Genomic DNA, 18,388 nt, shown 5'->3' with positions numbered 1-18,388 from the left:
TGGTCCTTGTCAAAGTTGCTCAGATCCTTATGCTTGTCCATTTTTCCTGCTTCCAACACATCATCTTCAAGAACTGACTGTTCACTTGCTGCTTCATATATCCAACCCCTGGAGAGATACCATTGTAACAAGATAATGTTATTCACTTCACTTGTCAGTGGTTTTAATGTTGTGGCGGATGGATGTACACTGATTTTTACAAATAACATTTTAGACCTAATGGGCACCACACCCTGCTGTGTATGGGCTCAAAAAGAACACTGATACATGCTGTTTGAGATCTATCAGATGTCTTTGCTGGATAAGCCATGCAAGAGCTATTATACACAATCATTTTTCCCTCTTTTGTCTTGTTCAACTTTTAATGGCACGCACATGGAGGTAGTGACTAGTTAACAGACCAAGGAACCATTCATACAACTTCTTTTTATGTTGTTGCAGTATATCATTCCCACTTCTTCATGGCAATTAAGGGGTATATTTACTAAACTGCGGGTTTGAAAAAGTGGAGATGTTGCCTTTAGCAACCTATCGGATTCTAGCTGTCATTTTGTAGAATGCACTAAATAAATGAAAGCTAGAATCTGATGGGTTGCTATAGGCAACATCTCCACTTTTCCAAACCCGCAGTTTAGAAAATCTAGCCCTAAAAGTGTTTCCAAGAGCAGTGGTCCCAAGGGCTGTTAAATAGTTACTGCTGCTCTCTTCCATGTGATTTTGTTAAGTCAACAGAGGGAAGAAGGAAAAAGCACTTGTGTAAACGAACCCTTTCATTGACCAATTCAGCTTCTCAACCCAATCATCAAGCAGCCGTATCTTTGACAGGTTGATTAGCGATAGCGTGATTAGCGAAGTCAGCTGCAAACATCTGACCAGATTCACCATCTGTCCTGATCGACATCAGATAGATCCCAATAAACATGGATAGGCAATCTTTTTGGATATTTTTTTTAAAGAGAACAATGAAAAATAGCTTGTGTAAATGAGCCATAAATGAATTATCTTATTTTACATAATCATGTTTGCGTGGGTTTCCTCTGGGTGCTTCAGTTTCCACCCACACTCCAAAAACATACAGATACAGTCAAGTCCATAAATATTGGGACATCGACACAATTCTCATATTTTGGGCTCTATACACCACCACAATGGATTTGAACTGAAACTAACAAGATGTGCTTTAACTGCAGACTTTCAGCTTTAATTTGAGGGTATTTACATCCAAATCAGGTGAACGGTGTAGGAATTACAACGGTTTCTATATGTGCCTCCCACATTTTAAGGGACCAAAAGTAATGGGACAATTTACTCAAAAGCTATTTCATGGACATGTGTGGGCTATTCCCTCATTATTTCATCATCAATTAAGCAGGTAAAAGGTCGAGTTGATTCTAGGTGTTACATTTGCATTTGGAATCTGTTGCTGTCGACTCTCAATATGAGATCCAAAGAGCTGTCACTATCAGTGAAGAAAGCCATCATTAGGCTGAAAAATCAAAACAAACCCATCAGAGAGATAGCAAAAACATTAGGTGGGGTCAAATCAACTGTCCGGAAGACCACGGAAAACTACTGTGGTGGATGACAAAATAATTTTTTCCCTGGTGAAGAAAAACCCCTTCACAACATTTGGCCAAATCAAGAACACTCTCCAGGATGTAGGTGTATATGTGTCAAAGTCAACAATCAGAAGACTTCACGAGAGTGAATATAGATGGTTCACCACAAGATGTAAACCATTTGTGAGCCACACAAACAGGAAGACCAGATTAGAGTTTGGCAAACAACATCTAAAAAAGCCATTGCAGTTCTGGAACAACATCCTATGGACAGATGAGTCAAAGATCAACTTGTACCAGAGTAATGGGAAGAGAAGAGTATGGGGAATGAAAGGAACTGCTCATGATACAAAACATACCACCTCATCAGTGAAGCATGGTGGTGGTAGTGTCATGGCGTGGGCATGTATGGCTGCCAATGGAACTGGTTCCCTTGTATTTATTGATGATGTGACTGCTGACAAAAGCAGCAGGATGAATTCTGAAGTGTTTCGGGCAATATTATCTGCTCATATTCAGTCAAATGCTTCATAACTCATTGGACGGCGCTTCACAGTGCAGATGGACAATGACCCGAAGCATACTGCAAAAGCAACCAAAGAGTTTTTTAAGGCTAACAAGTGGAATGTTATGCAATGGCCAAGTCAATCACCTGACCTGAATCCGATTGAGCATGCATTTCACTTGATGAAGACAAAACTGAAGGGAAAGTGCCCCAAGAACAAGCAGGAACTGAAGACATTTGCAGTAGAGGCCTGGCAGAGCATCACCAGGGATGAAACCCAGCATCTGGTGATGTCTATGTGTTCCAGACTTCAGGCTGTAATTAACTGCAAAGGATTTGCAACAAAGTATTAAAAAGTGAAAGTTTGATTTAGGATTGTTTAGTTTGTCCCATTACTTTTGGTCCCTTAAAAAGTGGGAGGCAAATATAGAAACCGTTGTAATTTCTACACCATTCACGTGATTTGGATGTAAATACCCTTTAAATTAAAGCTGAAAGTCTGCAGTTAAAACACATCTTGTTTGTTTCATTTCAAATCCATTGTGGTGGTGTATAGAGCCCAAAATATGAGAATTGTGTCAATGTCCCAATATTTATGGACTTGACTGTAGGTTAATTGGCTGCTATTAAGTTGACCTTAGTCTCTAAGTGTGTGTATGCTAGGGAATTTAGACTGATATGGATTGATGTAAGTGAGTTCTCTGTACAGCGTTGCGTAATTAGTGGCGCTATATAAATAGCTGATGATTATGATGATAATCCCTGACCTCTAAATGCTATTTTCTGTATATGCTATAGGAAAAGTTCAATTCACCCCAGAGGATCACCGCGCTAAACCTATTACCGTTAATTCAGTAATTTTAATCCTGCTTTCTGCTCGCGGCTCAGAGAGCTGTGAGCAAAAAGCCGGCATTGAAATGACCATATTAACGGTAATTATGCGCACTATTACCGTAATATCAGTAATAGTGCCCAGGCCGTGTTATTTTCGTCAGTAACACGGCAAATTGAATTCATCCCTATATGTCATTAAAAAATATTTCTGTAAATTTACATTTTATGAAATTATCAATATAAAATAGAAGCTAGTTGTGGGTATCTCCAGATGGTGGAAATGGTGACAATGAAAACAGTATGTATGAGTCCATACAGTCAAGCCTCTATATTACATTCCTGGGTGTAAGTGTATCAATCTGCGGTTTTTGCAAGTTGCTGATAATCGGCGACTTTGCAGGGCAGATTTCAAACGGCAATGTCTTTAAAGACAAAACTTGCCTTTAAAGACATTGCCGCTTGAAGTCGCAGATTATTGGAAACTTGCAAAAAATGCAGATTGATACATTTATTGATACATTTACCCCCTGGAAGAGGTTTACTAGATTAGATAGGTTTGCTCAGGCAAGGCAAACGTATGTATATACATTTATCTTAGATCTCCAGTTAACAATTTATTTTCCAGTACAATTATGTTGTTTTTTTCATGAAAAGTCCTCCATGACTAGAGATTTTAGATAATGTTACAAGCTGTTTTCATAAAAATCAAGTGTGGACAATCGCAAATGGCTCTGTGTGGACTTTTCCTTATTTTACTTTTAGTTTTGGTTATTTATACACTTTGAAATCATTTTCCTCGATTTTACACTATTTCTTCCTGTTCTCATGCTTTGGCATATTAAAACAAGTATGGTCACTGGGTGATTCTAAAGTCATAAGCCACCACTCAGCATACACCGATCAGCTACAACATTAAAACCCCCTGCCTAATTCTGTGTAGGTCCCCCTCATGCTGCCAAAATAGCATGGACTGATCACCCAATGAAACACTTACAGTACCTTAAAATGCACTTTGAATCACTTATTTCATTTTTTGAGCCTGACACCCCAAATGTAGCAAGATACACAACAATTCTCATACTCCCAAGTATTTTCTAATAAACAGCAAGATAACTTCTCAAAGTAAATTGGAATATACAGCAAGCTCTTCTGTCACGCCTGAGCATTTGACAGCGTTGTGGCTACGTGCAAAAAGCTGACTGGCTTGATTAAGTTCTTTCCCATGGGAGAGAGAGAACTGGTACAGATGGAGGTTGCCGAGAGTTCAGGTGACTACTAAATGTGATGATTGGCACTAGAGTCTGGCAAGAAGAATAGCAAGACAGTGATCTAGCAGGGAAGACCAGACTGAAACCAAATTGCTGGTTTGGAAAGAAACCGGGTTGTTGAAGTGGACTGAAACCGGATTGCTGACTGCATTGTCTGCGCTGAATTAACTGAATAGACTGCAGACTGCTGGAAACCAGGTTGGCATCTGAGGAATCAACATTGCACTGGCAATGGGTTAGAGCTCCAGGAAATCCTTTTATAGGAGCTGCTGCACCCTGATTAGAGGCTGCGCTCAGCTGAGCTGAAGCAGCACTTTGACTGGCTGAGAGGGACCATGTGACAAAATCCAAGATGTTGACACCAAGGCACTGGTTTTAGAGGGATTTCTGGAATTGAGACAGATAGGGCAACACCCTAGAGGGAGACCTGAGAACAGCAAAGTTTGCGGACAGCCGAGAAAGACAGCGGAGAGTCTGGTGTTTGACAGTACCCCACCTTCCCTTACCTTATGCTTTATAATACAACAGCTTACCTTGTTTGTCTTTGAGATCAAGTCGCTCCAGGCTTCACCAGTTCCCCCTGAAGTCACTGAGCTGTGCTCTTCATTGAGTAGTGGATCTCAATTCTACCCGGACAAAAAGAAATATAATTTTTTGCATATATAAGCACATACATACACCAAGACGCAGTTGGGCCTGATTCATGCTGTATCTAGCGTGGAAAAAGGTCTGTGCATGCACCAGAACTGAACTTACACCAGTGAACGCAATTGCATGAAATTCATACCTGAATGCAACTAACACAACTACCTGCAACTTGAAGAGCAGAAGGGGTGTACGGAGGTAGGAAATGTACAGTAAGGGCGTACCAAGGGCATGCCTTGTATCATATGATCCAGGTATAGGGCAGGTGTAAGTCAAACATGAAAAGTGTGATGAGAGGGTAAGATTAGAGAGGATGAGGAGGAGTGAAGGTGGCAGGAAGGAGGTGAGTAAGATAGAAGGTAGAAACACAGCAGTGGATGGAAAGGAAGGTGAGAGAACAGTTAGAAGGGTACTAAAAGAGGTAGAGAGTAAGAGAGGTTAGTAAACAAAATTAGCAGGGCTAAAGAACATGACTGTTGGTGGACTGTGTTGCTCTATCGTACCCGTTACTACAGCTTTCACAGTCTGCTGCTGGTTTCTTCTCTGGACCCTGGAATGTTGAGGTCTGTTTTGAAAATGTATGGTACATGAAAAATGGAAAAGCAGAGCAATAAGTCAACACAGTACATAACACAGATCATGCAGTATATGATCCATGCATCCAATCTTCAAAAGGGTAGCACATTGCCCTTAATTTTAAGACTAACAAAAATTAACAAAAAAATGAATAAAAAAACCCAGCCGAAAATGTCAAAATTGAAATTGATATTTTCTGTACACTACAATCAGCTGCAAAGCAATCTATAATCATTACTGTCAGGGATAAGCCCCTCTGGCTACCCCCTGATTAGATATCTTATCATTCCAACCTTCATAAAATATATCACCTCTATTCTGTCAGGAAACCGCTCCTGAACCCCTATATTGATCACAAACCGCATTCTGCGCACTTGTGACTTGAAAGCTTACTCTAAGGGAACACACAGAATTGCAGCCCAAATCTCACACTTCTCTCTTCCTCTAAGGCTACAGATTTCGCTGGTCCTGTCCCAACACAGACACGCTTCACACCTCTCAGAAACTGCTACCAGCTATGAATAAGGCCCGTAGCAAGCCTATGACTTAATCACCCAATTGCGCACACTCTGTGCTCTGGTAGCTAAATAGTTAACTCTTCTCACTCAGGTATCTAAAGAGTTAATCCAGCTAAGCAATCTGTCTCTTCTAAACAGTCAATGGATTCTTTTACAGCAATAAGGACAGAACTGTTAAATTTTAGATTTAATATACAAAAAGTACAATGCTTACAGATAATAAAAACAATTAAAGATTTGACATACAAATAAAAAATGGCAAACAGTATAAAAACAAAAGGGATAAAAGTACAGAGCATAACTTACTTATCATAATCTGTAAGCCTGGGGCAGGCAGAAAAGATGGACAGTTCTTCAATTAGATTGATTCCCGAAGAAGCTGACCGTTTGTCCCTTCAAAACACAGGTTTTTAAGCAAAATGAAATGGGATGGTCTTCACAGGGGCAATGTTTAATGCTAATAGGGGGTTGTGGCCTGGGACACTTTTTTAATCACCATTTGCATGTTGCCTGATTTACTAACTAATTCTACTATGTGATCTAATTTTTCTGTAGAGCGTTACATCGATCCAATTTTATCATTAATAAATCCCCTATGACACTGTCCATCTTTTGATATCAAACACGCCAAAATACAGTGTATTCGCAGAGCTTACACTCATTTCTTTCATTTCTTTGTGGGGCCTTTTGTTGTCTCTCCTGGCACAGTTTATGGTAAAAATACCTTAATAATCAGTGCAAATAAAAACATAGTAAAGTCATGACACTACTTAAGAGGGAAGCTTCAAAGAAAGTCAAACAGAAGAATTCAAACATTATTGACTGTAACAACTGGAACATTTGGTAAAATAATAACATTTTCCATTACTCACAGAACCAATCACACAGTAAATATTATGTTTATCTTACAGAAAAAAACACAAATTAGGAAACAATCCAGCCAAACTGCTCCTGAGTGAAGAAGCTTTTACTGCAGTCTGCAGTATGTTGCTGCCTGAGGCTGTCACACACACTCACATACCACAGACTGTGTTGTCTGTGCTAAATCGACCGATCTGCAGGAAAAATGTTCATGTCCTCTTGCAGCACCTAAACTAAGCCAGCCTCGTGACTCACGCTCGTTATAGGCGTGGTCACAGGCTGGAGTCAACAAGTGAGACTGAAAGTCACGCGAGAGCACATCAGGGTATTCTCGCGTAATGTCACGTAACCATAGCAATGGTGGACCCACAAGAAGCAGCCGCCGTGGACAACAACCCCCCCCCTCCTTCCCAATGGGGCACATAATAAAAAAAGGTTGGAAAAAAAACATGTGTTTAAATTTTTTTTAAAAAAATAATAATAATTATAATAATCGGTTGTGCAGCCACGGGCCTCCTGGCACACCCTGGGACCGGGTAAATAGTACCTGCCACACCCCTTCTCGGCAGCCCTGTGTCCAACCATAGAGATACCGTGAATTCTAGGGCAGCACGGTGGCTTAGTGGTTAGCAATTCTGCCTCACAGCACTGATATTATGAGTTAGATTCCCAACCATGGCCTTATCTGTGTGGAGTTTGTATGTTCTCCCCGTGTTTCTGTGGGTTTCCTCCAGGTGCTCCAGTTTCCTCCCACACTTCAAAAACATACTAGTAGGTTAATTGACTGCTATGAAATTGACCCTAGTCTCTGTCTGTGTGTGTATATTAGGGAATTTAGACTGTAAGCTCCAATGGGGCAGGGACTGATGTGAGTGGGTTCTCTGTACAGCGCTGTGGAATTAGTAGCACTATATAAATAGCTGATGATGATGACGCAGGACTTTTTATGCTTCACAACTGCTTTAATTCATGGAGAGTTTCTGACCCCCTTGCCAGAGACTATTCTTTCTATTCTGCTGTCCATAACACCTTCTCCGGAATCAGCATGGTCCTGCACAGTCACAACCTTACCCTACAACTTATCACATCCCACATTCACCTTATCACATGGTCACCATGCCCTGATCTCCTATGACCTCTCTTCACGAATCAGCAAATAGGTTGAAATTGCTGAATCAGCTCTATTATGAAAAGGGTGATAAGGCTGACAAGTTATTGGCCACTGAACTCTGTGTGAAAATTTCATCCTGCTGTCTCCAGACTATTAGGGACTCCAATGGAATACTAGTTTTTGACTCCCCAAAAATCTGTTTGGAATTTTAAAAATATTACCTCAAACTCTATAATCTTCCCCAGCCCCCAGAAGAATTAGGACACCAGAGACAAAATAAGACAACATTGGATTTCCTTATAGCTGCCGAGCTACCAAAATTAAAAGACTGACCAGTTTAGCACTGAGATCACTTCTACCACCCAATTTCCCTGCTCAACAATGACTTAAAAATATACAGTATTTACCCCGGCAGACAAACAAGAGATAACATGAGGAGAACCATTGACCTTATCTATATTCTAAATTCCAGGTGGTCCTGCCCAAAGATATCTTCTTTCTGGGTAAGATCAAGACCCTCCTCTCCTTGCTTCCCCCATGTCCAGTCCTGAAAGTCCCCTGGTTCTTTCTGCTTTGCCACTCTCTGCAGGATGCGGGCAATCACTCGGCACAGTTGGCTTCTCATATTCTCACTGTATGACCCTGGAACTGTTCTCCTCCATCTCCATTTCCCGATTACTATACATTAAATCAAGCCCCATCTAACCATTGCCACAGATATAGTTACCACAACTTCCTTTTCATGATGACCACCCCCCATAATACGTAAAATCTGTATTGTTATATGTCCTAGTTTGTTTATCGCTACAATTGTTATTGTATACCTGGTTTTGATTGTGATTCCATTTAAATTTTTTCCAACCTGTCATTTATACTTTTATACTAGTTTGTAATCTATGATTGTTAAAATAAAAAGTAAAAAAAAAGTATTCTAAACCTGTCAGTAGGGGCAAAGTGTTATGATGAACATTATGTTTGTATGGTAAGTATTTTCTTGGTATTTATATGCCATTATGGAAGAAAAAAATTGACATATATTATTTCTAATTAATACTTTTATAATGTAAACAACTGTAGATTGTAGTTTACTTACTTGAAATTAGTAATAAATTATTTATTCAAATGCAAAAAAGTCTCATGTTTTTAATTTGCTTTGAATGTGTCTCAGATTTTGGTTGGATGTCCCACCTTTTGCTTCAACTTTGTTAATTTCTGCATTAAATATAGCATATATATATATTACACCGAGGAAATGGTTGTTAATCACTATATTGCCTGATTTTACTTCGCATTAATGGTATCTCATACTTTGGCTAATGGCCTCACCATTTGCATGAATGTTATTGTTTTCTACATCAATATGATATGCCATTACATATAGCAGGTAGAGAAGGTATTGGTTGGGTTGATGAGGATGATAATGATGATGATGTTGGTGTCCATGAATCATCCAGTGAGTGGTGAATGCCATATATTGACCTTGGCAAGTCACCCAACTACATTTCTGTGTAGCATGAACCACTAACAGAATTCTATATATAAATAAAGCAGGTACTGAGTTAGTCATAAAATAATATCATCTACGTACTTCCCATCTCAGCTGTGCACAAGCCAACATTTCCCAAAATGATGCAGATTCAAGAAACTTGAAAGGCATTTCTAAACATACTGTATCATTTATTGTTAAAGGAACATTTAGGGTGTGCACTGTAGGACGTGCCCTACTGTAGTTTTTCCCTCTGTCTATATATATATATATATATATATTATGCCAACTGTACTAATGACATCTACACTTTGAACTGCAATATGGATTGTCAGGTCTTGTGTTTTTCTCCCACAATCATTATGCACAGAGCCAAGCACATATTAACCATGTTACTCTTGAAAATCCAAACTTATGATTTTCAGTTTATGAGGTTGAATAGCCTTTTAGATGGTGCTTATATTTAATGGACTGTACGCTTTATTTATGCTTGTTTGAATGTTACACGTTATCTGCTCACCTTTGAACATATGATTAGAGTAACTGTTTCTTCTTGTTATGCCTTATTGCAGTACTATTGTCTCATGATCCTCATCATCTTCATAGCCACATGGATAGCAGAGGACATCTTTAAATAGTATCCTATCATCCAAAGTCTTTGGTTTAAACAGTACAATGTAATGTTTTATATTTTAAGATTGTTAATTGGTCTGATTATTTATATATTATTTAGGTTTTCCTAAATTTTTTCATATTTCAATTTTAAAATTAAAAAAATCTCTTAAAAAAGACTTTGGCCATTTATTTGTGTTATGACTACGCCCTCTGTATAAGTTATAGTCATTTTTGGTCACTTTAAATCAGATGCTGGGGCTGCTGCTGCTGCTGATGATGATGGAGTGATGTCACAATGTATTACTGAGCCTGGGCACTATGACCTCACATGTGTTAGTCACATGATGTACTGACCTGCCGGCTTAGAACTCTCACTTGTTACATTCAGTTGGACTGTAAGTACTGTATGTATTTTTCTCCTATGCTCAATTTCTGTTCTTATATTTTCTATGTTCTGCCAATATATTCGTCCTATAGGTCCTTTCCATCACTTACCTGCGGACATTACCTGTTCTCTACCCTTCCTTTATTCTTCAATAATATCATCAAATCCTTAGGATAAGTAATTCATTGACTGTGCCAATCCTTATTCCAGATGATTAGATAGACAAATACATAACTCTTTTAGGTGCACCCAATGGTTTCACTACACAACTGATATTCTGGGAAAACAACAATTCTTATTGTAGTAATTTACTAAAACTGTTGTAGATAAAACAAGGTAAAACATTTTGAAACTTATTTAATATAAACAAAATCTTCATCTCCACTCATCACACGTTTTATTACATGATTATTATATCTCAGCATCTTTTCATTAGTCCTCATTGATGACGTGCACTTAATGTGTAACATCTAGGTACACCCATGTATCTAGATGGTCCTCTCGGTGCACATTAAGGGGGTATTGATGTAGTGGGAAGAGTCAGCGAGAATACATTTATTGACCAAAAAGGAACATTTCTATTACAACTTTTGGTTTTACTCTTGTATAACAACTGTTTTTGTTTTTAGTGATAAAGTGCAAAGAATGGGGCAATACTTCAGCTATTGGTACGTAAATATCTATAATTGTATATATATAATATAATATAACTGTATATATCTATAATATATAATATAATATAATATATATCTATAATATATAATATAATATAATATAATATAATTCTATATATCTATAATTAATAAGTAAATATCTATAATTGTATTTATCAATATAATTTAGTTCTTGTTGGCCCTGTTACATTGATGACTGTATGGACACATATATGACTTAGGTGACCTTTCAGGACTATTAACTTCACTGTATGACCGGTTATATAATTTAAGAGAATCTGTCAGTTGTGAAATAATTAGTTGTTTACACAGAGCCTAGAACATAGTTCATATGGCTCATATTCATAGTATTTCTATACTGTCTCTGCTTGATAGTCACTGCCTTTATATACAGTATGCCCTAATTTATTATACTGTCCCAAGTGGAGGAAGTATGAAAAAAGCTCAATTAGATTTACACTTACTTAGTGCATTAGGCTCTATGTAAAGAACAAATTATCTCACAGCTGATAGGTCCCCTTGAAGGACTTTCATAATGCTCAAATGAAAATACTCGATAATAGTATATAGAGATTAGACTTCATATTGTGTAACAGTTTGATTTGACTATGATGATATTATAAATGGAGAAGACATGTTGTTCTGTTACACAGCAGAGAGTAGATGGAAAATGAGGATGGGGGGATGAAAATAGCGGAAATCAGAGTGAATAGTAATGAAATGTATATAAAAAGGGAGGAAGGGAGCATTGGATGGAATGACACAGTTATTAGGGGGATGGACAGGACAGACGAGAGAAAGAGCAAGAAGGAAGTGAAATGGGGCAAGAGGCGGTAAAATGCGTAAGGTTTTAGTGTAGATCGGCATGATGTCCTATTACACGTGGCTGCTTAGTAATTACATAGTAACAGACATGACTAATTTCCACTGACATACCTGGGTTTTAAAGATTTGTCCTTGAAACTGTTTCTCCCTGAAAATAATCCCCATTTTCCAGTGTTGACCCAATAATCACTACAATCCCTGTTACTCTGTATATTAAATGCATTTCTCACTACCTGGTCTGATTTTATTTTATCATTATCTTCTTTTCAAGAGTTCTCTGGTTGGCAATCAAAAATGGCTGCCAAACACAGAGCCATTCAGTCTGCTACACAGACACAGGCTCCCAGTTCTCTGCATGTCATGTGAAGGCAGAGAGTAGGAGAAGGTGGATGTCACAGTGCAGACAGAGCTCAGAGGGGTGTTACAAAGCCTCTCTGCTCACTGCACCATGTGTCATGTGACTGAGCAATCATAAATCATTTAAAGCAGCCTAATGAAAATAAATAAGGGATATGGTAAATACCAACATCCTTCTTATAGCCGGTCACAGTGGTTTGTGTAAAACAAAGAACATGTTATCATGGGAATGCGGTTTTACATTATACAGGTCTAACAATGCTTCAGGCTGCACATAGATGTGATATCACTTTACTATGATTATATGTTGTTCACTCCTCATCATAGATCCACTAACTCTGTATATTTTCTATTATAGCTGCGGAAAATGTACAGAAAATGATTCTGACATCAGGTAAATATATTATTCTACTTCTACTATTACCTGTCTGGTTAATGTCCCCCAATCCCTGGTTAATATTAATATTATGTCATGAGGCTTTTCATATACAATTTATTTTGCTGTTGTTGTAGATTTTTTCATTTGTTTAAGTAAGTAAAGTAACTATTTCAGAAGGTCAACAACAACCAGGACCTTTTACACTTTATTATACAGCGTTCTTGGCTGAATGTATTATTTATTAGCAATTTTATACATCAACATGTAGCAATAGATAATGATGTTATCACACAGCTGTACAATGTGTTTTGGGTTCTCAAAGTCTTCTTTATTCTGTCTAATAGAGATGAAGAATTGTACCCTGATAAGAAGTAAGTACATCCATTATACATTACTATATAATGATATACATACCAGTTATGCTTAGAAAGGCAGAAGTGGGGAGGTAAGGGGCGTGCAGCCATAGGACAAGTACAGTAAGGGCATGTACATGTAATTGTATCTACACCAGTGGTGGGACATCCACAGATATGTCTGTAAGGAGGTGAATCTCTGAAGGTTGCTGGATTCCTGGTATAAAGATACACACTGATAATCAGCAGCAGCAGCACAGAGCTTTGTGGTGTATAACAAAAATATATTAAATGATCATGTAATTATTGTCTGACTGGTCTGAGCCCACTGACCGCATGTAAAGAGAGCACCAGAAATATGGTGCTGGGGCCTGCGCAGAAGATATATACTAAGATACCTACAACTCAGTACATACATGTAAATGGGCCATTGTTGCAGCAATAATTTTATGTGTAGGTTCTGGACTCTAATGTGTCCAACTCTACTTAAGGCCCAGTCTGTCTATAGCATACTTGCCAAAATACGGGGCTAAAATGACGCAATTTGCTTTGTCCCGCCCCCTCCCGCCCTCCAGTCACGTCCCCAACTCCTGGAAGCAAATTTCCGGGAGTTGGCAAGTATGGTCTATAGACTGACAACATGTATTGTGTATCATGCAGCGTTTCCTTACTTCATGTACAGGAATACAATACTGTGTTGTCCCAAACATTGTCCCTGGTTTTTAGGAGCATTCACCTGGCCAATAGGAATTCCTCACTGGATTTTGTGTAATGTTGACAAGCATGAAATATCTGTCATATTTTCTAACTTTTTCATTTTATCTAACAGATTTATTAAACGTGTGCGTCAGCACCAAGTAATCAGGTATGTATCTTACACACAAATTAATGTATTTCCCTGCAACTGCAATATAGTATTTCTTCTTACAGAGTAATGTAGATGTAATTCTACTGGGTGAGCCATAGCAAGGCTCATACATACATACATACATACATACATACATACATACATGAGGACTATACGTGTAAGAGCACCAATGTTGTTTAATCTGGATCTGTGTGTAATGTAGGCTGTATTTTATTACTAGCAGGTAATAACAGATTATCATCACCATGACTACATCCACCTGGTACTAAATTCTCTGCTTCCAAACTTACCACTTATATTCCTATTAGAGATGAGCAGTTCAGATCCGGAGAGATCCGACAGATGTGTATTTTCAGGTTCCAAGTCAGACAAAGTCATGACTTGGGTTCTTGCACCAAATTAGGAGCTGAAAACAAGCCAAACTTCATTTCCAGTAAAATGTGAGATCCCACGAGTTTTGGATTGCTATCCTTTACATATAGCCCTCCTCCTGTTCTCAGCTGCCATTTTAGAAGTCATAGAATGTGTGTAGGATGAGCGCTGCAATTCTGTGCTCATAAAGTGCCGTCATTAGCTCCGTCGCAATTATAACCGCCACCACTGTCTGTATTACCCAGTAATGTTTCATTACTGTGTTTGCTCCGATTATTAAAGTGCTAGGGAATTTGCTGGTGCTATATAAATAAATGATGATGATGATGATGATGAAAGGAGGACATCCCTCTCTCTACTTATTGTGGCATCACAAAGGCTACAGATGCTTTCACAAATGTTGTCTGGGTTGGGATAAAAAGAATTTCCACACACAAGAAGTTGATTTTTTAGCTTTTTATTTGGTCGACATTCAGAAAGTTGACAACATTAGGTCGACAGTTTTACTAGGCCCACAGTTCACATGGTCGACATTATTAGTAGATCGACAATTTAAATGTCGGCAGCATCATTAGGTCGACAATTTGAATGTTGACAGTATTATTAGGTCTACAATTAATATGCAGACAGTATTATTAGGACTACAATTCAGTATTATATGGTTAGGGTTAGGGATATTATTGTTGACCTAATAATACTATCTGCATTTGCATTGTCAACCTAGTGATACTGTCAATGTCATTATTGTCGACTTTCCAACCCTGTCTATAATATGGTGTCGACAATATAACTATCGATCATGTAACTGTAAAACATATGTATGACACCCTTTCAAAATGTTTGTGATATTTTGGGAGGAGGCTATTCTATAATTACAGTGTGAGAATCTTAAATGTCAGACTCACATATAGCACTCATAGACACCCTTACACTCCGCCCAATTTGTTTTTTAACCTCATTGTTCTTTACATGCACTGATATGGGTGTTTTGGAAGTGACAGATCTACATTCAAAACGTGGTCATTGACTGACACTTTTTTTGCCCACTGCATGTGATGTATAGATTGTTAGCTATTTTCATTGTTTTAGACAACTCATCACATTCATCAGTAACTTTTCCCTTAAACCTTACACCAAGATTTGATGTTTTCTTTGTGATTGGCAAACAGTGTTTGGATTTTGAGCATTGACAACGAGAGTAAAGCTACTTGAAGCTTTATCTAATCGTAGCTGCCACCATACCACGTGAATCCCAATGAGATGGGGATAGGATTGACTGTAACCTTCTAATGTAGACACAACTCCAATATATCATTCAAATTAATACATTTGAATACCTAAAGTAAATGTTTTCTTTTATTTGTGGTGTGCTGTCAGACAAAGCGCTCTGTCTTACTAGTACAGATGTGATATTGCCCCTCACACAATTGCCTTCACAGTGAAACACTTAGGTTTTAAAATCAAATTTTTTTTTTAGTGGGGTGCTGCTCAAAACAGTCATCCACAGGCTGTCTTCACATTGGAGCATACTGGTTTGAATCTGTTGTAAAAACTCAGGATTCTCCTAGCAAAATGGCTCACCCCGCTAAGACTCTCCCCAGGACTCCTCATTGCAGACAATGGAGCGGACATACTGGGTGCATTACGACTGGGTGAATTTCAACATGTACCATGTTTTGCACACAAAACTTGGTTGTTTCAGAATTTCTTAAAAATTAGAGGTCAGTTCAGGAGATGCTGTCTGTGGCCGGTATAATTTCTGCGCATGTTCAGTGGACGCATGTAGATCATTGCAGCAGCTTAAAAATAAATAACCTGCCCTGACACCAACTGAAGCAAGAGGTAGTAACGAGGTGGAATTCCACACTTTATGCCCACTGCTGTCCCACTATGTTTCATAGGGATTGTACCTTTTCTTACACTGCCATGTATTTGTGCCGCTGCTATGTCAGTAATTTTAGCCAAACAGCTCGCTGCAGCCTTTGGCCAATTTTGGTGAAAATTTGGATAGTTGTGAAGAGGTCATTAGAGAATAGACTACAAATGACTGTGAATGAATGTTAATGATATAAATAGTAATGTAGTGACAAAAACGGCTCAAAATTACACAATTTTACCTGATTTTCACAATTTTTAAACCCATGAGGACTTTTGGCTAAAACCAGAACAAAAACACTACGATGGTTTTAGAACCAAAACCAAAACTCGGGGGCTTCACACATCTCTAATTCCCGTAACAACAACCTGTCTGTGATTGATTAATGAACTGATGATTAGAAACTCCCATTCTCATCAATACACCAATTATTGAGCTAGGAAAAGATTTTGGAAGTTTGGTAACTGAGCATCTTGTACCATGTTTTAGGTTCAGGACTAGGCTGAGAAATGACATTTTCCTCTTTGAATTTGATTCTAATGTAGGATTTTACATTGTAAATACACCTTTTTATGAAATATCGGCTTATAAAGCTTATAGGATAAGAATATATTGTAAGAAATATATTTAACATGTGAATCTCTGATGATCATATGTTTTATACTGGCATTAATCTCCACATTGGAAACTAAATTACATTTAAAGACATTATCAGGTATTTTAAATGAACAATGAATTAAAAATCATTATAATTTTGGCTTTAATGCATTACAACAGGGCTGCCTTTCATAGTACTGGAGAACTAGGATGAATAGGGCTCAAGTAGAAGTTAGGTACAATTATAGCCCTTTGCAGAGATTTCAGTGCCTGGGCGACAATGACCACTGTCATCATACCCCCTATTTTGGTGGGAGTGATAGTAGATGCCACCTCAAAATGGTCAACCTACTGTGTGGGCAAGCCTAGCCTTTTATAAACACTAGACCGCCCTCAAACCCCCTCCATCACCAGACACCATCCGTTCTTCATGTTATGGCTTCTTATAGATTTTTCTGTCACTATGAAAGGACGTGACTATCTGTGATTGGCTGATTCTCAACCCCTCCCATTCTAACACTTTAGAAGCGCAGCGTGCACCAATGTTACATGCATGCGGCTCCCTCTTCCCAAGCATAGCAGTGTGACGTGTGACAGACAGGACAAAGTCCTGACAGTGCAGGATGGTCCAGCAGAACTGGGACTTTCCCACCAGAATTGGGACAGTTGTCAGACTGTGCTGCTCTCTCCTTCCTGTTCTTAAAGCTTTGACTCTATTGTTGTTGCTTAAGTTCTGCTGCCGTTTGCCCTGTTGTGGTTTCACAGGGAATAGGTATGACAGGTGTTGAGGTAGGTATATTGTGGGAGTGGCCTAGTGTGTACTAATTGTACAATCAGGAATGTTGTGAGGTACACATGAGGTCCATGCTTGTTGTCCAGCCAGTCTAAATAAAAATCTAATCTCAATGGGACTTTCATGAATTTGGTTTTTTTGTGTCCTTTTTTGTGATGGTATAAAATTTTAGCAAATACTGGACAATGTTACATAAAGTACTTGTAAAAATCATTAATCTCTGATAATATAAAGGAGAAAAATAACAATTTGAGTGTGTTTATTAATCAGAGGTAAAAGCTTTATGGGAGATGATTAGTGATGATACTTTTAGTTCTGAATTGAATGGATTGTGTCTGATGGTGTCTGGGGCGAAAGTGATAAAACCTCTCACAGGATCTGTTTTTATTCTAGAATAAGAAGATACAAAAGAAAATACAGATGGTTTTCAGAATTGCCAACAATCTGGTGAGTGTATAGAACAACGCAATAGTTTGGAAACTATATCCTAACTGTATAACTCCATTATTACCAAGTGTCATAGTATTGTGTCTAAGACAATTCGTTTTACTTTCTATACTGAAAACATAGAAAATACCAGTAAGATCTTAGGTGAGTTTATAAACATAAAAGGTTTCAGTATAATCTCCAGCTTTCAGTCAGTACTAATTTCTGTTGGTCTAAATTGTGTTTATCGGTGGATAAAAATGTGGGTAAAGGGTCACAACATGTGCACCATGCATATGGTTGGGGCGTAGGTCTATTACATTAAACCTCTGCAGGGCTCTTATCCAGGGTCACAACTTATCACATGTTACACTTGATTTAGAGACCGGATAACTGCACAGTACTGTGTATGGGTAAATGTACAGTATTACATATTGCTGTACACTTTCATCTTTCAAACTTTTCAAACGTTGCCAAATCTTTGCATATAGACTCTGAGAAGTTT

The sequence above is a fragment of the Mixophyes fleayi genome, chromosome 6 (assembly GCF_038048845.1).
Source record: "Mixophyes fleayi isolate aMixFle1 chromosome 6, aMixFle1.hap1, whole genome shotgun sequence".
NCBI lineage: Eukaryota > Metazoa > Chordata > Amphibia > Anura > Limnodynastidae > Mixophyes > Mixophyes fleayi.
This window is presented reverse-complemented; position numbering follows the sequence as displayed.